Source organism: Physeter macrocephalus, chromosome 21, assembly GCF_002837175.3.
Source record: "Physeter macrocephalus isolate SW-GA chromosome 21, ASM283717v5, whole genome shotgun sequence".
NCBI classification, from domain to species: domain Eukaryota; kingdom Metazoa; phylum Chordata; class Mammalia; order Artiodactyla; family Physeteridae; genus Physeter; species Physeter macrocephalus.
This window is the reverse complement of record NC_041234.1, coordinates 27,046,172-27,062,419: the sequence shown is the minus strand read 5'-3', so window position 1 is coordinate 27,062,419 and position 16,248 is coordinate 27,046,172. Positions and strand designations below refer to the sequence as shown.

Sequence of the window (16,248 nt, the reverse complement as noted above, 5' to 3'; positions counted from 1 at the left end):
TATCATCTCACACTGGTCAGAATGGCCATCATCAAAAAATCTAGAAACAATAAATGCCTGAGAGGGTGTGGAGAAAAGGGAACACTCTTGCACTGCTGGTGGGAATGTAAATTGATACAGCCACTATGGAGAACAGTATGGAGGTTCCTTAAAAAACTACAAATAGAACTACCACATGACCCAGCAATCCCACTACTGGGCATATACCCTGAGAAAACCATTTTTCAAAAAGAGTCATGTACCAAAATGTTCATTGCAGCTCTATTTACAATAGCCAGGACACGGAAGCAACCTAAGTGTCCATCAACAGATGAATGGATAAAGAACATGTGGCACATATATACAATGGAATATTACTCAGCCATAAAAAGAAACGAAACTGAGTTATTTGTAGTGAGGTGGATGGACCTGTAGTCTGTCATACAGATTGAAGTAAGTCAGAAAGAGAAAAAGAAATATTGTTTCCTAACACATATATATGGAATCTAAGAAAAAAAAATGTCATGAAGCGCTTAGGAGTAGGACGGGTATGAAACATAGACCTACCAGCGCATGGCCTTGAGGATATGGGGAGGGGGAAGGGTAAGCTGTGTCGAAGTGAGAGAGTGGCATGGACATATATACACTACCAAATGTAGGGTGGATAGCTAGTGGGAAGTAGCCGCATGGCACAGGGAGATCAGCTAGGTGGTTTGTGACCACCTAGAGGGGTGGGATAGGGAGGATGAGAGGGAGGGAGATGCAAGAGGGAAGAGATATGGGAACATATGTATATGTATAACTGATTTACTTTGTTGTAAAGCAGAAACTAACACACCATTGTAAAGCAATTATACTCCAATAAAGATGTTAAAAAAAATATATGGCTTGCTCTACCAGCTCTTAAACATGTAGGTTATAATTAAAACTGTGGTACCTAATAGGAAATTAGTTGAATGAAATGCTATGCTATTTTTAAAAGAAAATGGCGGGGGGATCTCTATATACTGCTTTGGAGTAGTCTCAGGGATGTTTTATTAGCAAAAAGGCAAAATGAAGTTAAGTATTAAGAGTATGCCACCGGTTTGCCTTGTGGCGCAGTGGTTGAGAATCTCCCTGCCAATGCAGGGGACACAGGTTCGAGCCCCGGGCTGGGAAGATCCCACATGCCACGGAGCAACTAGGCCCGTGAGCCACAACTACTCAGCCTGGAGCCTGTGCTTCGCAACAAGAGAGGTCTTGACAGTGAGAGGCCCGTGCACCTCAATGAAGAGTGGCCCCCGCTCGCCTTAACTAGAGAAAGCCCTCGCACAGAAACGAAAACCCAACACAGCCAAAAATAAATAAATAAATAAATATTTTTTTTAAAAGCCAGAAAAATCAGCAAATATATAGTAAAAAAAAAGAAAGAGTATGCCACCATTTATCTAAGAAGTATGCTACCATATCTGTGTGTTTGCTTTGATTTTTAAAAACGGAATAAACAAACTGCTAGGGGCAGTGGGGAGTGGCAAGTAAAGCCAGTGTCTGAAATTCAGAAGCACGTCGCCACAAGTGAGCCTGTATATTGAGTTGGCCGAGTCAGAAGAATTATTTCAGATGACACTTAACCGCAGTGATTTGGCTGGATACACCTAATAAAATATCTTAAGGACCAAACTTTTAATAACCATTTTGTTGACCATATCTTTAATAATCGCTTGTATGTTATTTTGAAATACTTGCATATGTATAGAAGGATAATACATATTAATGTTATTGGAAGCAAATTTTTCAGCATTAGACAGAAAATATAGTTATAAGATCTAAGAATCTAAGCAAAAACCCGAATGATACATATTGTGATTATGGATGAAATGCTGTATTATTTGCTTGAAAATAATTGAGGGAAAAGTCGATGAGAATAGATGTAAAACAAAATTGGTTATGTATTGATCATTGGGAACCCAGATGATGACTACATGAGGATTCATCATCTATATTATTTTTTCTGCTTCTCTATTTGTTTATGGAAATTATTTTTAAAAATTTAAATGTATGCTTGAGAGCATAAAAGTGTACTCCTAAGTAACTCATGAGTTAAATGGAAATCACAGTAGAAATTACAGATATTTGGGGTAGAACAATCATGAATTTTACGTACTATTTCAACTGTATGACATGCAGGAAAAACAGTACTTAAAGGTAAATTTATTGACTTAAATGCTCTAAGAAAAGACTTAAGCTAAGTAAGTTCAACTCAAGAAGTTAGGAAAAGAAATACAGAAAAAATTGAGGGGAAGAGTAAGATCAAAAATACCATCACCTTATATAGATATCTCAGTAGGTTGAATTGAACCAAGGCGTTCTAGGGGAGAGTTGGTCTGTAATTTTCCTTTCTTCTAATATCCTTGGTTCTATATCAATGTTATGCTGTCTCATGGAAGAGTTGGTCAGTCTAAGGGGAAATTGGTAGGATTTCTATATTATCACATATTAAATAGTTAAATTTCTGCCTCAGTGAATACTTAACTGACTTAGAAATATTACAGTTTTTTTCAGCACAAGTTTTGTGCAAAGATGCTGGACTAGACACTGAGAATATATATACAATTAGGATACTCTCCCCACTCCTGTAGCACTCCAGTCTAAGAGAAGATACAAATTTGTAAATAAAAAATTACAATCAGGGGCTTCCCCGGTGGCGCAGTGGTTGAGAGTCCACCTGCCGAAGCAGGGTACACGGGTTCATGCCCGGGTCCAGGAAGATCCCACATGCTGTGGAGCAGCTAGGCCCGTGAGCCATGGCCGCTGAGCCTGTGCGTCCGAAGCCTGTGCTCTGCAATGGGAGAGGCCATCGACAGTGAGAGGCCCGAGTACCACGAAGAAAAAAAAAAAAAAAAAAATACAATCAGGTGAGAAATGTCAGTAAACAAATGTCCCAGGGCAGTGCCCTGAAGGAAGATGATTCTTAATGCACATGGCAGACTCTGGGGAAGGCTGGGGAGGTTTGGTCAAGTAGCCTCCAAGAAGAGTTGGCATTTACCAAGCAGCCTCTGTGGCTTCAACAGAGGACACGTGAAACATCACCAGAAGGAGTTTGCCATTTGGCTGGGAGCCAGTATATCATGAGAGCTGTCAGTGAATGTCATTTCAGATTTTGGTAGCAAGGTTCATGAGAGAACGTGATCTGTAATTTTTCTTTGTTTTAATGTCCTTGTAAGGTATTAGGGTTATGCTGGTCTCAAAGGTGTTGTGGAGTTTCCTTCTTTGCTGTTCTCTGGAAAAGGTTTTATAAGATTAGTATTATTTCTTCCTCAAGTGTTTGTGAAGTCATTTGGGCCAGAGGTTTTCTTTGGTCAGTATGTATTAAACATTTAGTAGAAACAGTGACCTGAAATTTCACCTTAAAAAGTTGAATATGTGTCTGAAAAGGTGATACATCATTCTTATTGCCATTTTCACATAATAAAACTTCCATCTGTTCACCAAGGTTACCACAATCCACAGTTTGGTCAATGTTGTATCAGTGACAGAAATTCACTAGTTTAGGAATCCAGTCTGTTTCTAATTGTCAAATGGTATATTATATGTTCAACTAAAAAAATAACAATGACTACCTGAGCTGTTGAATGAGACCAATCTATGCCATCCAGATTCTTTTTTTAAAATAAATTTATTTATTTGTTTATTTATTTATTTTTGGCTGCATTGGGTCTTCCTTGCTGTGTGCAGGCTTTCTCTAGTTGTGGTGAGCAGGGTCTACTCTTTGTTGTGGTGCACGGGCTTCTCGTTGCGGTGGTTTCTCTTGTTGTGGGGCATGGGCTCTAGGCACGCAGGCTTCAGTAGTTGTGGCACGCGGGCTCAGTAGTTGTGGCACACGGCCTTAGTTGCTCCACGGCATGTGGGATCTTCCCGGACCAGGGCTCGAACCCATGTCCCCTGCATTGGCAGGCGGATTCTTAACCACTGCACCACCAGGGAAGCCCTGCTCTGTTGTTTTCTGACTTCCAGGACTTGGGAAGAAAATAAGGCAGTGTGTGGGAGACCAGGGCCTTAGAGTAAGAGGGATTTCTAGAAGCTGAACCTTTTAGGAAGGATACTTGGGAAGGATGGGCCGAGCCCCAGGCTCCAACATCAACTGTGTCTAGACTGAGGCTACACTGGACCAGCCAGGGTGGCTCCTCCCCTGGAGGGAGCTCACTACCAGGTTCCATCAGGAGAGGCGCTCAGGGCTCATTCCTGTCTCACTAAGTCCTACCCACGGACCACAGAACTTTCCTCCTGAGGGGGGCTGCCTCCATTTTCCCTTTTAGAAACTTTGTGTCTTGCAGGCTTTCTAAATATTTAATATATTTGTTTAGCATATCTTTCCCCCACTAGAATGCAAAGTCCATAAGGGCATGTTTTTTTTTATATAAGTTGAAAATTTGAATTTATTTTTTCCAGTTTTATTGAGATATAATTGACATAACTTTGTATTAGTTTAAGGTATACAATATAACAATTTGATATTTGTATATGTTGTGAAATGATCACCACAATAAGTTAACATCCATCACTGCACATAGTTATGTTTTTTTCTTATGATGAGAACTTTTAAGATTTACTCTCTTAGCTTTCAACTATACAATATAGTATTGTTAACTATAGTCACCATACGGTACATTATGTTCCCAGATCTTATTTATCTTATAACTAGAAGTTTGAACCTTTTGCCCACCTTCACCCATTTCCCCTGCCCCCAATCCCCAGGCCTCTGGCAACCACCAAATCTGATCTCTGTTTCTATGAGTTTGATTTATTTAGACTCCACATGTGAGATCATGCAGTACTGCATTCATCTTTCTTTGTCTAACTTATTTCATTTAGCATAATGTCTTCAAGGTCCATCCACATTGTCACAAATGGGAGGATTTCCTTCTTTTTAATGGCTTAATAATATTCCATTGTGTATATATACCACATTTTCTTTATCTGTTCACAGACACTTAGGTTGTTTCCATGTCTTGGCTACTGTAAATAATGCTGCAATGAATATGGGGGTGCAGATATTTCTTCAATTTTGTTTTCTTCTGTTGTATACCCAGAAGTGGAATTTGGGGATCATATGGCAGTTTTAAAATTTTTTGAGGAACATCATACTATTTTACATAATGGCTGTACCAATTTACATTCCTACCAACCGTGGACCAGGGTTGTCTTTTCTTCACATTCTTGCTAATAATTACTTCTTGTCTTTTTGATGACAGCCATTCTAACAGGTGTTAGGTGATAGTCTCATTGTGGTTTTGATTTGCATTTCCCTAATTGTTAGTGATGGTGAGCACCTGTTCATGTACCTGTTTGCCATTTGCATATTTTCTTTGGAAAAATATCTATTCACTTCCTCTGCCCATTTATAATAATTTTTTTTTCTTTTTGCTATTGAGTTGTTTGCATTTTTATATATTTTGGATATTAACCTCTTATCAGATATATGATTTGCAAATATCTTCTCCCATTCCATAGGTTGCCGTTCATTTTGCTGATGGTTTTCTTTGCTGTGCAGAGGCTTTTTAGTTTGATGTAGCCCCACTTATCTATTTTGGGTTTTCTGTCTATTTTGTTTACTGCTATATAAACTGTAAACAATGGCACAGGAACAGCTGGGTAAGGAGTCTCTACTTGTGTTCTAGCCCCACTTCTGCCCTCTCCCTCTGCAATAGCCCCCATTTCTTAACTTCCTCAATGCTTTGTCAGCTGCCTCTCCTAACCTATTTCCTAGTTTTTTAACCTCTTCTTCTGCAAAGAGACTTTAGGCAACCCACAGAGATCTTGGAAAACACTTCCCCAGATTCTCAAAAATTCTCTAATTAAGTTCTTTTTTTCCTGCCAAGATGACAGTTTTAAAGAGCAGATATCTGGGTGAAAGAAGATGTGATGCCTGAACTTCCCACCTGGACCTAGATGACTTGACTCCCTTATCCTGAAACTTTGAGTGGGTGGCGTTGGAGGGAGAAGGCAGCAGGAATGATGTGGGTGCAGAAATCATTTCTCAGCTCAAACCCGTCCATTGGCTGCCCTGCCATTCAGATGTAGAGTCAAAGTCCTTACCATGACCCATAAGGGCCTCTGCACTGATACCCCTGTCACCTCTCTGCCCTCCTCTGCTGATTTTCCCCTTGTCCATTCTGTTCTCGCCACACTGACTCCTGGTGCTCCTTCAGTGTGCCAGGCCTGCTTCTCATGCAGGGCCTTTGCACAGGCTGTTTGTTCTGTTGGGATTGGTCTTCTCCCAAAAGCTACATAGTTTGACACTTCATCTCTTTCAGCTATTTGCTCAAATGTCATCCCCTCAGGGAGGACTTTCATGTTTTTGTTTTGTTTTATTTATTTATTTACTTACTTTTTTGGCTGCGCCATGTGGCATGTGGGATCTTAGCTCCCCGGCCAGGGATCGAACCCGTGCCCTGTGCAGTGGAAGTGCTGAGTCTTAAACACTGGACCGCCAGGGAAGTCCCAGGGAAGACTTTTCTGACCACCCAGTTTAAAGTTCCAACCTCCTCCCTCTCCCCTGTGCCACTCCCTATCCCCCTTCCCTGGTTTATTTTCTTCACAGCATTTTTCACCATGCTAAATACTTTATGTATTTGCTTATCATATCTTTTTCCCACTAGAATGCAAAGTCCACGAGGACATGGGTTTTCTGTCTATTTTGTTTACTGCTATATCCTCAGAATTTAGAACAGCACCCGGAACCTAGTAGGTGTTCAATAAATATCTGTGGAACAAATGAATTAGTAAAAGAGTGAATAGCCTTCCCATCCATTTCCTCAACCACAGAGTCTGTGTGAATGATCACATGTATGTGCATGAGTGTGGTGGAGACCCCCAAGAAAATGATCACATTTAATCCCAAATTAATGGAATGTGGGAAAGCAGAGCTCCAGAAATCCACAAATTATCCGAGGCAGTTCAGATTAATGGAAGGAATGATAGGGCAGCAGGCTAGAGACCCGGTTTAAAGTCAATCTTTACCACTCATTGTTTGGGCAAGTTATTTAACCTCCCTGGGCTTCAGTTGTATCATCTGTAAAATGTGAAGGTTAGAATAAAGAATCACTGAGAAAAAGTATGTAGCATGTTATGGCTAAAAAAATTTTTTCACTTGGATTATCTCTGAATCCTGTGAGGCAGCCAGGACAGGTAGGTAGATATGAGAGAACACGAAACATTTTTGTAGTCTCTGTTAATTGAAACCCCTCTCTGGACCCCAAGGAGGGGGGATCCCATAAATGGAGGACCCTTTGTTTGCTGAATTGATGATGGGGGACAAGTTTGGACTTATGAGAGGGGTAAACTGCTTTAGTAAGAATCAGCTGAAAACAATTTTCTATTTCTTTTTGTGTCTATATGGGATGATGTAAATTCACTAAATGTATTGTGATAATCATTTCATGGTGTATGTAAGTCAAATCATTATGCTGTCACCTTAAACTTATACAGTGCTGCATGTCTGTCACGTCTCAATAAAAGTGGAAGAAAAAAAAGAAAAAGAATCAGCTGAGATAGCAGAAGCCTGGAGAAGCAGAAGAAAAGAGGTGGCAGAGCCCTGCTGGGGGAGATCAGGAAGGGGCGATCTTGTGGCGAGATGAACTAATGGGGCATGGAATCGAGAAATAGCAAGATGGATTGAATTTGCTCTGCTGGGCATGACGCAGTCCCTTCCTACATCTACCTCAGAAAATCCAAGTCACTTCTGAATGCTTTGGCCCAACTTAATTATCTCAGAACAGGAATTGGTGTGGACCCCATGTGGAGGCTGCCAGAAAGGAGGTGACAACCAACATCTTGGCCACATGATAGCAAAAGGAGAGCTCAGGCTCATCAGAGCAGGGCTCTGGTCCAGGAAATATGACCACCATGGGCAGCCCCTCCTGTTATAAGTCGTTCTTGTAACGACTTCTTAGGGTATGATATTGCCCATTTCCCCCTGAATATCATATAAAGGGTCTGCTATAGATTGAATGTTTGTGTCCTCTCCAAATTCGTATGTTGAAACCTAACCCCCAAGGTGATGGTATTAAGAACTGGGGCCTTTGGAAGGTGATTAGGTCATGAGGGTGAAGCCCTCATGAATGGGATTAGTGTCCTTATAAAGAGACCCCAGGGAGGTTCCTGGACCCTTTCACCAAGTGAGCACACGGAGAGAAGATGGCTGCCTATAAATCAGGAAGCAGGTTCTCACCAGACACTGAATCTGCTGGTGCCTTGATCTTGGACTTTCCAGCCTCCAGAACTGTGAGGAATCAATTTCTGTTGTTTATAAGCCACATAGTCTATGTTATTCTGTGATAGCAGCCGAACAGACTAAGACAGGGTCTTATTTATTATTTTAATCTCTCATCGGTTTATTATAATGAGACACTCTTTTGCTTTGAGCTTAGTAATTGCTTTAAGCAGTAGAGCCTTCCTTGGCCTGATAAAATAGTCATCATGTTAAGAGTCATTAGGGTTGGACCTGAAGAAATCTAGAGCCTTTGCTTAACACTTTGACTTTGCAATTAGGTTTTTGATTTTGCACACTTAGGTAAATGGAAGAGCACTTTGAACTCACTTTTGGATAATTAGCACAAAGAGAAAATGGCTTTGCAAGTCACAATGTGGCATGGTTCAAACTGAGCAAATGAGAACAAAAATCAACACTTTGATATTCATACAAACCTTCTGCCACAAAGAATTTTCATTTATTTTAAAGTGATAAATCTGGGTAATTACGTGATATGATTATTCATAAAACTGTTAATCAAACTCACATCTATTTTGTAGCATCTCATACATAACTCTGCAATTGGAATATTTTAGAAAAATATATTATCTGAATTTTAAAATATCACTCCATTGTAACTATTTATCAACAAAAATGAAAAAAATGTATCTTGGCTAGTTTGGTTTACTCAGTTATTGCAATGGAAAGTGTTAGATGTATTCAATAAATACAATTATAAATAATAGAGTGTATATCTGCTTCCAATGTATACTCCCTGATAAACATCCAATATAAATAAAGAAATATAAATTGGGTCTGGAATGGACATTAAAAATGCTTTAAAAGCGAATGTTTATCATGGACAGGTAAAAGACAAAAAAGTCCTTTCTCCATTTTCGTTATTTTGTTAAATCCATACATAAGTACTTCTTGAGTACATTTACTATCCAGTATCTTATTCAGACTTTTCCCAGATGAGATAGGAAGGTATAAATAAAACCAAAATAAAGATGGAGACTTTGGAGGTGATTTAAAAATCTGATGTGTTCTAAATAGGAGGACATGATTATCTTGTTCTAGTATGTTTGGAAGATCCACAGATTGACTTTTAGACACTAAGCTTTGCTTATTCTCAACTTCATTAAATGAAATTAATTCTCGTGTTATTTGGGGGCGCCTTTCAAAAGAATCTTCTTTTTTCAGTAGCATAGAAGCATTCATTTGCCTCACTTGGATTATCCATATTCTTTTTCAGCTCAGCAGTTTCCAGCTCAGTTTAGAAAGTCATTTCATCCTCGGGTGGAAGTGCATTTCCAGATATATTGGGCACTTTTGATCCCTCTTGGCTCAGAGGCCTTCCTTGAAGATCACAGTCAGTGAAAACATTTTTTCTGTGAATGACAACAATTGAGAGAATCATGGGTAACTCTTAGAACCGGTGAAGTAAGCAGTTCATTTTCAACTGGTGTCGTTCTCTCACAGATTAGCAGATGGGTTGCCAGTCAAGATTAAAGGAGAATACTGAGGATGAAAAGAAATGAAAACTTAATTAACTTCATTCTCCTGTCAGTGGACACTTAGGTTGTCGGCACTTTTTCAATATTAAAAATAATGTTGGGATACTTATAGATGTTTCCTTGAGCCTATGTAGAAGATTTTCTCTAGAATATATTCCCATAAGTAGAATTGCTGGGTCAAAGGGTATATACATCTTTAATTTTACTAGATATTATTACATTGCTCTCCGAAATGCTAGTACCAATTTACACTCTCATCAGCAGGACATGAGAGTTTCTGTTACCCTACATCCTCATCAGAACTCAGTATTATCTGGATTTTTACCTTTTGTTGGTCCACTGGAGGTAAAATTGCTTTTCATTACTGTTTGTATTTCTCTGATGAATAGCCATATTGGACATCTTTTCACATATTTACTGGTTTTTAAGCTTCCTCTTCTGTGAGTTACGAATCCATATTCTGTTGGCTTGTTTCTTGTTTTTCCCTGTAGGAGCTTCTTTTATAAATACCCTTTGTAATTTTATGTCTTGCAAATAGCATCTAGTCCATGGATTTTAAAAAATATATTTATTTATTCATTTGGGTGCCCTGGGTCTTAGTTGCGGCACACGGGATCTTTAGTTGCGGCATGTGAACTCTTAGTTGTGGCATGCATGTGGGATCTACTTCCCCGACCAGGGATCGAACCAGGGCCCCCTGCATTGGGAGTGCAGAGTCTCACCCACTGGACCACCAGGGAAGTCCCCCATGGATTTTCTTTTCACTTTATCTTTTGGTACATTTTATAGTTCAGAAGTATGTCATTTTAATATAGTTGAATTTATTAATCTTGCCTTTTGTATGTTAAGAAATCCTTCCCTGTACTGTGACCACAAATGTATTTTTCTAAATTTTGTTCAAAAATTTGTAAAGTCTTATTTTTCACAACTGGAATTTATTTTTTTGATTGTGTGTTTTAGCTCTCTACTGCCCTGTAACAAATTACTACAAACATAGCAGCTTACAACAGCACAGATTTATCAGCTCACAGTTCTGTAGGACAAAAGTCTGGTAGAAAATAGCTGACTTCTCTACTGAGAATCTTAAAAGGTTGAAATCTAGTTGTTGACTGTCTGTGTGCTCAACTGGAACTTGGAGTCTTCTTGAAAGCTAACATGGTTGTGGCAGAATTTTGTCCCTTGCAGCTGTAGGACTGAGGTCTCCATTTCCTTGCTGGCTGTTAGCCAGTGGCTGCTCTCAGTTCCTCTCAAAGCCATCTTCAAAGAATCTCCCTTGTGTGGAATCTCTCTCATGCTTCAAATCCTTCTGACTGAGAATTTCTTCTTCAGGACGAGTCCTACCGGTTTTAAGGTCTCACCTGATTAGGTCAGGCCCACCCAGGATAATTTCTCTTATCTTTTTTTTTTTTTGGCCGCACAGCACAGCTTGCGGGATCTGAGTTCCCCAACCAGGGATCAAACTCTGGGCCCCAGCAGTGAGAGCGCTGAGTCCTAACCACTGGACCGCCAGGGAATTCCCAATCTATCTTAAGATCAACTGATTTGGGATCTTAGTTACATCCGCAAAACCCCTAAACATCACTACCTCAATTTGTGTTTGAATAAATAACCAGGAAAAGGTGTGTGTGTACCATGGGCCTGTAATCTTGGAGGCCATCTTAGAATTCTGTCTACCACATCATATAAAGTAATGATTCATATTTTTTCCATGTGGATCACTACTTTATATTCATTTTGGAAATTTAAAACACATACAAAAGAAGAGAAAATAATTTCATGAACCCTGATGTTCCCAGTAACCAGTTTCTGTGATTCCACATGGCTAATCTTGTTCCACCTAGCTCTCGACTTCCTTCTCCCCACTCCCCCAGATTATTTTTCAGCAAATCCATGACATACTAGTTCATCTGTAAATCTATCCTTATGTATCTTTAAAGACAAGGACTTCTTTTCTTTCTAACTGGAACTAGCAAAACTTGAGGTTAAGGGCACCATCCTCCAGACTGCCAAGTCTGCCCAAGACTTCTGACACCAACTGCAAGTTCAGTGGTCTCCCAAAACCCCACAGGTTTGATAATTTGCTAGAAGGACACACAGAACTCACAGAAACCTATTATATTCACATTCACTTTTATTACAGGCAAAGGGTGCAAATTAGAAGATACACATAGGGCAGAATCTTGGATTGGGAGGGTTCCAAATGTAAAGCTCCCATGTCCCCAGAGATGCATTACTTTCCCGTCATTGCTATGTGGCAATATGTGCGTGGCGTATTGCCACCCCAGAAAGCTCACCCAAGCTTTGATGTCCAGACTTTTATTGGGGTTTCATTATGTAGGCATGATTGATTGGATCATCACCCATGTGGCTGAACTTGATCTCCAGCCCCCTTCTGCTCCCAGAGGTCAGGCTGATACCCTGAGGCTCACAGCCCCAACCGTCTAATCACGTGGTTGGTCTTTCTGGTGTGGCCAGCCCTTACCCTGAGTCATCTCTTTGACGTACACTAACAGGCTGGGTCTAAAGGACCCACCAAGAGTAACAAAGACACTCCTGTCCCTTAGGAAACGTTAAGGGTTTAGAGGTTACCTCCCAGGAACTGGCAATAAAAGCCAGCCAAATCCATGCTTCCTTCTTTCCTTCCTTCCTTCCTTCCTTCCTTCCTTCCTTCCTTCCTTCCTCCCTCCCTCCCACCCTCCTTCCCAACCACAATACCATTATCACACCTAAAAAATTAAAACAATTCCTCTTTTCATCAAATCTCCAATAAATGTTCTAATTTTTCCCATTGTCTCATTAAAAAACAACAACAACAAAACAGTTGATTTCTACAAATCAGTATCCTAACAAGCTTCACACATTGCACTCAGTTGATATGTATCTTAAGTTTCTTTTAGCTTAGAGGTTTCCTTTCCCTCTTTTTTCCCCCCTTTAATTTATTTGTGGAAGAAAATGAGTCACTTGTTCTATAGAGGCTGCCACATTGTGGATTTTGCATAAATTACATAACCATAAAATTCACCCGGATTCTGTTTACACTTGACGTATTTGAATTCATTTAGCTAGAGCAGACAGTTCAAACACACCTTGTGGTACACATTTCACAGGTACAAGTAAGCACTCTAAAGACCTTTGTGAAACAGTCGTTAGTTTAGTGAACAGCTTGGTGGCTCAGGAACTCTGGAATATCTATCTGTCCTTGATCCATCCTCCAAGCTTAATGCATGTTACCCTTATGTTTATATATACTCCAGTGCTTGGAAAACTCCAAGACTTCAAGGCCTATTTCTATATGACAGGTGACTTCATAGAGGCCTGTTACTATAGCCCTGCCTAAGAGGATTTCTAAGAATAAAACAAACTGGCATGTCTATTTGTGACTTGGAACCCCTCATGACCTCTGCCCATAAAGAGATGAAGATTTGACCAACAAGGGCTTTGTAGCCCTGGGGTCCACCTGTATAAACTCTGGGGGAAAAAAAAAACCTGGAACTCTGGCTAGATTGGGAATAGAGTTTTCTGGGCTCAGATGAACTTTAAGTCAGGATGCCACAAACTTACAGAATTCAACTGTAAAACTCTCAACTAAATAAAACTGGTTCTGTCTCAAAAACAGACATGTCTTTTTAAAAAGGTCTTTGAAAAGTGCTCAGAGGGCTGGAATGGATGTCATGTCTTCCTATAATGTGATATGCCACGAACAGTCCTATTCTATCCAATGCATTTCATGGTAATGGTAAAAGCTGAACCCAGCATAAGTGCCTTTAAAAGGCTTATCACAATTGTCTCAAGATTGATGGATCTACAGGTCTTTAAAAGAGCTTCATTGTCATGTTCAGAGGAGAAATTGGCCCCATACAATGAGTATGTATCAAGTGCTCTGAATATATTTTCAGAGACAAAGCTACTTCTCTCAGCTGTGGCTTTAGTCCAGGTTTTTGTCCTGTTGAACACACCATCCAAGGATGAGATGGACACCATGACCATCCCATGGATCCTCCTGTGGCCAGAAGGAGCCCTTGGCCTATGGGATTCCATGAGGTATTCTGACCAAATGCCAAGGTGTTTGGCAGATTTAAAATGCAGCTGCACCAACTGATCTGCCACAGTGCTGGAATTCAGAACCACATATGCTCCCATATGCCAAATTCAGAACTTTCTCCATCCCAAGGTCGGTCTCGCCATTAACTGTCCAACAACAAACACAACTGCGAAGCCCAGAGACCAGGCAAGTTCCTTTTGAAGAGCACGGGCTGCTAACCATGGTGGGTTTCAGGGACAATGTCAGTACCTTTGTGCCTCCTTGGCTCCCATCACTAGAATCTCCATTTGGACCCCCAAGGCCAGCTTCTGAGGAGCAGAGGTTTGTTCACTGTGGGCTTGGGACCTGTCCATTGACAGACTGTCCCATGCAGGGAGGCTGTACACATGGGAGCAAGTTTTTGGGAGGAAGGAGAGCTCTGGATTGTGGTTCTTCCAGAGGAGAGCCTCGAGAAGGAACCTCATGTTGGGAGGTAGAGCCAGCAAGGGGAGACTTGTAAGACAGCCCTGAAGAGTTGGCGGAATGTCGTTTTGCCATGTGGCTCAGGGAAGTGTAGGATGAAGCTTCCTGGAGAGGCTGCCACGGAGGAATGGATGCTGAAGGAGGAAGATTTGGGGAGGTTGTTGCCAAGTGGGACTAGGTGAGGTGTGGGATTGAAGCTTTGCGCTGTTCGGTGACTGCATACAAGATTGACTTGGGTCCGGGTTCTGTGGTACTGCCATTTAGACCTCTGTTCTTCTGGACAGCTCTGCTGAGGGGGGCCTGGCAAGAGAGCTCTTTGTAGCCAGAACTCTTGGGGTTTTTCTCCTCAGACTGCTCCAGTGCCACTGTCCATTCAGCCAGAAAATTGAGGAGTTGATTACAGAGCTCTAGAGAGTGATGGTCCAGAGAATTGGGCTTTGGAAATTTCCCTTTTTACTTTTGTACATAAAGACCCGTGACTTTTATACAAAGCAATGGGGTTGCCCATTCGGGCTGATCAGATGAGAACCTTTTTAGGAGACTTAGTCTATGTTTCCTTCACCTTGACTTTGAAGGAGCCATGACTTTCTTCTCGGTCAGGAGGGATGTCAGGGACCCATGGTGTGGTCTGCTCTCCTTACACAGAGACCTGGTGTGCACCCAGCTTTAGGGCCAGAGAGTCTGCACTTCAGCATTCAGAAGAGCTTCCACGCAGTCCTCCCTAGACTGGCTCTCATTCCTTTCCAGATCATAGCCATCTGGTTCCATCTTTACCACCTGAAAGAGCACCTTCTTGATTCCAGCATTGCATTGATGTTTCTTCTGGGCTCTGCTCCCCTTCTCTTCTTCGTTACCAGAGCAAATCTGTTTACTCTGCTCCTTGTCTTTTTCCTCTTCCAGCATCTCTGCAGTCTTTGCTTGTGGTGTACCGGGAATTCATCCTGGTACTGGGCCATCTGCTCTGGCATTGCCCTGCCAATAGCTTCTTTAAGTTTCTGTAGAGGTGCCTTCAGACGCACCCCCTGCCCCCAACACACAGAGATGAAGTTTTGGGGCAAGTGTGACCAGGATGTCCTTGCTGCAGGAGGATCCAGTCGATACCCTGGGTGAAGAACTTCCTTTTGCACTGTCCCTCAGCAGTTCTGGCAGGCTGGAGCAGCTCCTCGAGGCACTTCTCCATGGCTGCTGGCAGGCCTTTGCGGAGCAAAAAGGCTCATGATCCTCGTGCCTGTTTTTCCTGGGCCGATTTCTCATTCTGAAATTTCTTTAACATCTCTTTATCACTTCGAGCCTCAAGAACATATCTTCTTCTTCTTTTTCTCCTTACCAGCATTGAGAGCTGTGAAGCTCCTCTGGGAAAGGCTGAGCTTTGTTCATTTCTTCTCCCTGTTCAAAGTGTCATCTTTTTTCTTTCTTCCCTTCTCACTACCTTCCTGCAGCTTCTTCTTCTTCTTTGGTGATTTTTTCCCCCCTCTTTTCTTTAGTGGAGTCGTTGTCAGATTCTGATGTTTGTTGTAACTGCAGGGTTCTCAGGTTAATGTAAAATCCTCCGTACTTTGTGGTCAGAGAAGCACCATGTGAAGAAGCTCATCATATATTTCAAGTCCTAATCAGTTGGTGGAAGAATCAGATTCATCATTCTCATCCCCCATGATAATCAAGTCTCGTATATGGTCTTTTCTATGATTCTTTCCAACCTTGTGTCCAGGTTGAAGACCTGCCACTTCATCCTGTGAACTCTTCACCAGCTCTGGGTAGTACTCTGGGAAGCGCTCACTTTCTGGGTCAACAGAACAGTTGCTGCAGCCAGCTTAGGATCTCAATGCTCTTCTGCTCTCCCAACCTCCTCTTGCCCAGATTTCTTTAAAAATGTGACATTCAGGGCTTCCCTGGTGGCGCAGTGGTTGAGGGTCCGCCTGCAGATGCGGGGGACGCGGGTTCGTGCCCCGGTCCGGGAAGATTCCACATGCCGTGGAGCGACTGGGCCCGTGAGCCGTGGCTGCTGAGCCTGCGCGTCC

The 16,248-nt window shown here is 41.5% G+C and overlaps 1 pseudogene; it reads right to left on the bottom strand.

The window, feature by feature from the left end:
* Positions 1 to 14,777: 14,777 nt before the first annotated feature.
* LOC102981891 (ubinuclein-1-like) overlaps positions 14,778 to 16,248 on the bottom strand; it is a 1,615-nt pseudogene continuing 144 nt past the window's right edge.